This window comes from Octopus bimaculoides, chromosome 6 (genome assembly GCF_001194135.2).
Source record: "Octopus bimaculoides isolate UCB-OBI-ISO-001 chromosome 6, ASM119413v2, whole genome shotgun sequence".
Lineage (NCBI taxonomy): Eukaryota > Metazoa > Mollusca > Cephalopoda > Octopoda > Octopodidae > Octopus > Octopus bimaculoides.
The window spans coordinates 52,355,801-52,363,885 of NC_068986.1; the positions used below are offsets into that span (position 1 = coordinate 52,355,801).

Here is an 8,085-nt window from a genome sequence, read left to right on the forward strand (position 1 = left end):
TTATGTGTCTATCTCTTTTTTTTTCCTTAAACGTTTTAAAGTGTAAGTGATTGATGGCAGATTTCTTTCTCGGAATATTAATGATATCTTCTATTTAGAAACATCTTCTGCATAATAATAATAATAATAATAATAATAATAATAATAATAATAATAATAATAATGATAATGATGCTGCTGCTGCTGATGATGATGATGATTTGCATACGAATTCTTTGCTGTCGTGTCCCTTTAATGATGATGCGAAAAGAAATACTACAGTATCGACAGTTCCATTTAATGGCCCTTCCATATTTTCCTATGTTATTTCATATGCTTTATTCATCTATTTATTTATTACTTCGTAATTATTTAGGTTTATTGTTACGTGTATAGAAATAGAAATTCGAAATCTGGTACCATGTTTTCTGTCTTGAGGCATTTGTATTTTTGATATTTCATCTAATAGTTCTTAGATCGTTTATAGAGAAATAAAAATAACAAATTTAAAAATGTGTAGCAAAAAGTTTCTTCCCAGTCCCATGGTTTCGGCTTCAATCCCACTAAGTCGGACAATGGGCAAATATCTTCTATGATAACCCCAGGCTGACCAAACAGACGGAAACTGAAAGCCTGTCATATGTATATTTGTGTGTGTGTGTGTGTGTGTGTGTATGTGTGTGTGTGTGTGTGTGTGCGTGTGTGTGTGTGTGTGTGTGTGCGTTTCTATGCGTGTATCTATGTCCATTTGTGCTTGTGTTTGCCCCACCACTACCACATGACAACTGGTATTGGTTTTGTTTACATGCTCGTAACCTAGAGGTTCGACAAAAGAATATGATACAATAAGTACCAGGTTTTAGAAAAAGAAGTACTGTGATCTCTACATTAGACTACATCCTTCAACGCAGTACACCAGTATGGCAGCGTTCCAATGACTGAAACAAATAAAAGATAAAATATAAGGTAAAATATAAAGTACCAAACTGGTTGAGGTAAACCATAATCAATCTAAGGTCTAAGATCATTCAAATTTCTGTCGTGCTCTTACTGCTCCCACATTTTATTCGAGACATCGCCTATCTTGTTTTATATTTCTATTTCATCCTTCGTTGTGTATCTGTTGGAAGGATGTAATTTGAGAGAGGTTCAAGTTCCTATTTCTAGCAAACCAACTAACCACGTAAAAACTACATTCTAGTGAAGACGAAGCCTATCATCTATGTGAAATTGAAATGGGTCTCCGTCGGTTTTCGACAATGCATGTTCCACTTATTCGATCAACAGGACGACCTTTTATTTGTTTTAGCATATAAGTGACTGAGTTTTCCTCATCCAAGTCTACCATTAATACAATTCTCTGAGAGAATCAGAGAAACAGCATGCAACAAGGCCAGCCCTTTAAATTCTAAGAATGGTCCATGCAACGGTCGATGGAATTGACTCGCAGTTTCTGTCTACCTAGTTTCAATGACGGGGTCACCTAAAGCTTACTGAAAATAACACGCAGTCGGATTGAACCAGTGACTTCGTGATAAATAAGCGAACTTCCCTATTTGTTATATCTGGGTCCATTGGCTACAGTAATTTTCTAAATAGACAAACCGATGAGAAGTCCTTTACAAAGTGGTCTGACATCTTAGAATTAGCAGACTATTCCGTATCACTATTTCCTTTGACAGCGTAATGAAATTCCATGGTTATTTCCGAAATGGTCACTAACACCAAGAAATAGAATTAATATTTTCTACTTCTGCAACACTTTTTCAGGATCTCATGTAGGTATAGTTTTCATACCCAACGCTAAATGTATTTGCTCCATAATTAGATATTTGCTGAAAGCTGCGGAAAAAACAGTTCAGACAATTGTCATTTGTAAAAAGAGTCACTGGGGATGTCTTCGCTTCTTGAGAGGCTTTTTTTTTCTTTCAAAAAAGTTAGGTAAAACTGCGTTCTGCAGTTACCAGTAATGAAAATTTGAGTGGATATATTCGCTTTCCGCGATCAAAGGGTTAAAGGAAGGAAAGTTACTTTACGTAATGTCACCTTAAACATACTAACATATCAAGATTGATTTTAGTCATGAATGACCGAGAATTAAACGAAAATATAATAATCTGTTTCTGGAACTTTTCCCTCAAGCAAACGAAGAGTTCTTAGTTCGATTTCCTACAAAATACTCTTTACAGCCTTAAGAAGTGAAAATATTAAATACTATGTATATAAAATTAGATATACTTCGAAATAAAGAAGATATTCAGGATTGGAATATTTCTAATCATAGCTGGATCTTCTGGATCGAAAGAACTGACTCGAAGTTAAAAACTACTACTACTACTACTACTACTACTACTACTACTACTACTACTACTACTACTACTACTACTACTACTAGACAGGGACAAATCTTAATACAAACCAAACCTGTCCGTGGTAATTCCATACTGTTTTAAAGAAGACCTAAACTGGATGTGGTCCAAGAAAGGACAACATGACAATGTCTCGGTCAAGGTTGGGAATTTTTTGAACGCAGGATCAAGACTATCCGGGAGCTAGGCAACAACAGCAACAACATAATTTTACACACACACACACACACACACACACACACACACACACAAAGAAATACGCACATATAAACGTGCGCGTGCACAAACACACACAGAGGGACATACACACACATATACACATATGTTTGTATACATTTATCAATTTAACTAACAATTTAATATTAATCTTCATTTCCCTACTTTTTGTCTTCTACTTGTTTCAATCATAAAACTGCGGTCATGGTTTGATGGGTTTTGATGGGTTTTGTCGAATAACACTGCGGTCATGGTTTCATGGGTTTTGTCGAATATATTGAACCAGGTAATTATTTTGAAGCCTAACACTTATTTAATCGGGATTTTTTTTTTACCGAAAATGACATAAATAAAACAAATACCAGTTATCAGACGGTGGTGAGAGCAAAAAAACAAATACACACGTACACATACACACACAGACACACACACAAACAAACGTGCGTGCGTAGGCGACGGGTTACTTTCAGTTTTTATCTACCACGGTTATTTGCTCGGTCTGGAGTTCAAGTAGAAGAAACTCCCCAAGGTGTCGGGCAGTGGAACCGAACCCTAAACTATATGGTTGGAAAGTGAATGTCTTATCACAGTCATACCTGTGCTCATACAATCTTTATACAAAGATACCACGACGTTGATGGTAGTGTTTATGACAGGAAGAGTACATTGCCTGTGATCCGAAATACGCCACATGAAAATAAAAGAAAACAGGATTGGACGGCCACGGCCAAGCTGTCTTTTTAATCATAGGTTTGTTTCATCAGAGCTTACCTAGATCGTCTAAAACTGAGTGCTTTCTTGGTTTTCATCCAGATTATTTTCCTTATATTTCATTTATCACTGTACGAACGTTTAGAACATAATTATCTCGATGCCGTGATGATGATGATAATGGTGATGGTTATGATGATGACGACGTCGAAGGACACGATGGTGGTGTTGGTGGTGCTCGCAGCGGTGGCAACGGTGTGTGTGTTGGCGACGGTGTTGGTGATGCTGGTGGTGTTAGTGATGAATATATATATTTTTAATTAAATAGCCACTGATCGTTCATTTCCATGATTAATTAATCATTGTTGATGCTGATGCTGTTTGTATTTCTCTACTTCATGCTACTACTTCTAGTTTTTATTAATTGCTCTGAACTAACCAGATGTATCCGTTTCACATATATCTGCTGGATTGACCTGCGGTAAAAAAAAGATAAATCATCAAAAATCTTTTGACTACTTGTATAATTGAAAATAATGAGGAGAAAAACTAGATTTCGAACATGTTAAAAGTACAACTGAAGTTCTGTGATTGATTTATTTAACAACATTCTTTCTGGTAAAGGCGGCGAGTTGGTAGAAACGTAAGCACGCCGGGCGAAATGCTTAGCGGAGGGTACAGCTACGAGAGAGCACCTACCCTTAACATGAAGTATAACCCTGAATCAGTGGAGTGTTTGCCTTTAATCTAGATAGATGTACTTCTAGTAAAATGTCTTACTTCATTCCCTTTTGTACATTGCTGTTCTCTGTGCCTGTTTTGTCATGATGGATTTTACGTAAACTCTATTCTTTTATTTTTTCATTTACTTCTTTCAGTGAGCGGACTGCGGCTATGCTAAAGCACCACCTTAAAAAATTTGGTTGAAAAATATCGACCCTACTACTTATTTATTTTTTTAAAGCTTGGTATATATTCTATCGGATATTTTAACGAAGCACTAAGTTACGGAGACGTAAACAAAGTCACACCGGTTGTCAAACGGTAGTGGGTGACAAACACAAACCCAAAACCACATACACACACACACAAAAACACACTCACACACGCATACGACTTCTGCGTTTGAGACAATGAAATCCACTGTCAAAGATTTGGTCGGCCCGAGGTTATTGCAGAAAACATATGCCCAAGTTGAGTTACAGTTGGACTGAACACGGAACCCTGTAGTTGAGAAGCTAACTTCTTGCCACACAGCCAAACCTTTGTTTATAATTTCTCCGTATACTCCGTCGCCTTTTTGGCAAATGACAGAAACCTTGTCATAGTCGCTCACGTATTATATGATTCCTTTGGGAAAATTATTTCCTATAATATTACTTGTTTGAAGTTTTTCGTTTGTTTTAACAAATAAAAAAGCTTCAGAATTTTCCCGGAGCAATTCCAGATATGGCTTCAGTGATATCTACAGTGGTTTTAGAGACGTCTCAATCTAAATGACATCGTCACCGACGGCAAAGAAGACAGGACACCAAGAAAGCGTAGTGTTTCCTCCTGCAGCACAGATTTATCCCGAGTCTATCAGCAAGAGGTCTAAGCCATTACTTCCCTATAATGGAAAGGAAGTGAAGAGTAGAAAAAAGATGGTCAACTGTCAGAGACTACAAAAATAGAAAAAACAAGATAAATGAGTCCAAACTAAAGCTATGTAATATATTGGAAGTCTCCTAGAAAATGTAGTCTACTTTCTGGCCTGATTGCCCTTAAGGAAACCGATAGGAATAGATTTCATAGTTTATTATAAGGTTGACAAATACAGGCAATTTCGGAGTCCCCCGTTCGCAGATGATTAAGTCAGACAGTTTGTAGAGTAGTGGAGTCCTTTTGTAATATCTCCGGTGGTTTTCCTTACCTCTTAGGATGGATGCCCTTATTAAATATTCAACCTGCTTTACTGCACATTAAGTCTTTGACTCACTCTAATATATATGCCTGTGTGCGTGTGCATGGGCTTACGTGTGTGTGTAATTCCTTTAGTATGATGCGTTTAGTATTCAAACTATGTACACACGTAGCCAATAAAGAAAATGTTGCTACTAAACAACTACTACCACTTTTATTCTGCATATATCGGTTGTTTTATCTTCCTGGTAAAAGCGTAGGTTTAACCTTTATGCCATGGTTTAGATTCAGAGGAGAACGAACGAAACATAAGTTTAAACTATCGCTACTACTTAAATGATCGAGGTATTACTCTTACTGTAATTATTTACTGCAAAGTAGACTTGGCCATTGGACCTTAAATATATTCCCTGCAGGTACTGCTTCAGTACTGTGAAAATGATGCAAACAAACGACTTTTTGTCTGACAGTCCAATAAATAACAAGCTGTGATTCTCATTTTAGTGGATATTTTTGATTGGAATATGCCATTGTTGATTGATGAACAGATTTATCAGTTAAATATCGCTTCTTTTTTTTTTTTACAGAATTTGCGTTGTTGATAATGACTACAGACGAAAATTCAGTTAATACGAATTATATTATCAATAACAACGTTAACGATTACAAATTAAATAAAATCGAACATACAAGCTTTTTGGTCTCCACTTGCAATAAATAGCTTTAAGATTAATTTTAAAATTCACCCTTCTTTTTTTATATATTATGTCTGTAAGTTTCGGGAGTCATGGATCATTACCTCTTCCTGCCCTGCAGTCAGTGGGTTGCTTTTCCTGTAACCAGCTACTAAAGGTACTGATCCGCTTCTTTTCATGTGTTCCTGAGCTACCTCTCCCTTCTAGTATTACTGTTGTCAGCGAGCGTTCAATGCATAATCTACCCTTCTAATGTCCAATAAACTTAGCTTGTTGCCTCTTTATATTGTTAAGAAGTTTGTTGGTCTCAGGACTTCGACATTCGGTACCCTGTCTGCATAGGTTGTTCTCATATTTGTGTGAGGAACCATATCTTTGCAGCGTTGCTAAGCTTTTATAATTTTCCTTGATATCTCAAGAACTACAGCCATATATGAAGACGGGCGCTATACATACTTCTAGTTTTTTTTGTTTTTTTTTTCGTCGCGTTTATTTTCAGCCGATTACTTGTGAATACACGATTCATTTCGCAGAAAACGGCCTTGGCCTGACAAATCCTTGACTTCATATATTTAACAGTTTACACTTCTCACCATACGTGCTTAAAAATGGAGGGATTACTTTGGAAAATGTAGACATATAAGCAGTAATTAAAATAAGTAGTAATTGAAATAATGAAATAGTCGTGGCTGAAATGTTTTATAATAGTTTTATAATTATCATAACTAATTAAAATCAACAACAACAAATTATAATGAAAATATAATATAAAACTAAAAACAGCCACGATGAAAAAGTCATAAATATCCACAAAAATCAAGTAAACAACAATAATACTAGTTACATTATTTACATTATTTACATTTGACGGATATTTGTCCTCATCTTTTTTGTTGTTAACACAACGTTTCGGCTGATATACCCTCCAGCCTTCGTCAGGTGTCTTGGGGAAATTTCGAACCTGGGTTCTCATTCCTAACGATGTTACTATTATTATATTATTATTATTATTACTATTATTAATCAGGTCGCTGCCGTGAATCGAACTCGGACACAACAACCTCCTAAGCAGACCGAGTGCAGATATGAATAGCATATGGGAACCGGTATTGAGGAAGGATAGATTTATAAGCCTTAAAATTCACCCCTTAATTGCCCACGGGTATATGGCGTAGTGGTTAAGAGCGCGGGCTACTAACCCCAAGGTTCCGACCTGATTAATAATAGTAATAATAATAATAATAATAATATAATAATAGTAACATCGTTAGGAATGAGAACCCAGGTTCGAAATTTCCCCAAGTCACCTGACGAAGGCTGGAGGGTATATCAGCCGAAACGTTGTGTTAACAACAAAAAAAAGATGAGGACAAATATCCGTCAAATGTAAATAATGTAAATAATGTAAATAATTCCTCATCTCTTAAATATAGAACTGAATGATACTAGTGATATTGAAGTCGACGACAACAGTAACAACAAGTGAAAATAAAAGACTGTATGATTACTGTTGAAACGTTTAAGAAAAATATGGGATTGTTCCAGACTTACCTGGGGCTAAACAACACTAGCAACAATAACAATGGCAAGGACAAAACGAGGTCAAATCTCTGCAAAGAAAAACATGCCCCCAAGCAAATAATTTGTTATCACGTTTTGGATTCTCAAGAAAATTACCAAATTCTATTTACTCTGTCCACGAAGGAGACCGTGCTAATACATTTGTTGAAGTATTGATGTATATATAAATGGCGACAAGTCGTGACTGAATGTCGTCGCTAAGGCTTAATAAGCAATCACAAAAATTTCCTTGCTAAAGCGTCTAGATTAAGTCAGCATTAAAAAGATATAAAGCATTTCTCTACCAATGTAATGACATTGGTGTGAATAATTGATAGTTGCGGATCAAGCAACCGAGTTGTAGATTAGCGATTAGAACTATCATTTTCTTATGTGCATGTTCCCATGTTTTGCGTTTATGCAAATGCAAGGCAGTTTATCTCCGTGTCTGCCTGTATAATGATCATTATAACATTTGTATGTACGTATGTTCAGGTATATATAAATACATGCAGATGCATATATATATACCTACATATTTATGTGTTCACAAATGTTATCAGAACAGACAGCTTCTCAGTTTCCGGCACATAATGATGTCCATGGATGCAAATGAATAATTACAAAATCATATATCGTACATGTGCCTATAT

At 36.0% G+C, this 8,085-nt stretch overlaps 1 long non-coding RNA gene across 5 annotated transcripts in view; it reads left to right on the top strand.

Moving 5' to 3' along the window:
- Positions 1-8,085, top strand: part of LOC106883911 (uncharacterized) — a 58,089-nt gene that overhangs the window by 6,915 nt on the left and 43,089 nt on the right. Inside the window, exon 3 of one of the 5 annotated variants that reach the window (XR_001411174.2) lies at positions 4,154-5,675. The exons of the other annotated variants lie outside the window; for them this stretch is intronic. This is a non-coding gene — a long non-coding RNA (uncharacterized LOC106883911). Of the gene's footprint in view, positions 1-4,153; positions 5,676-8,085 lie in introns of those variants that run through there. 5 annotated transcript variants of the gene reach the window in all.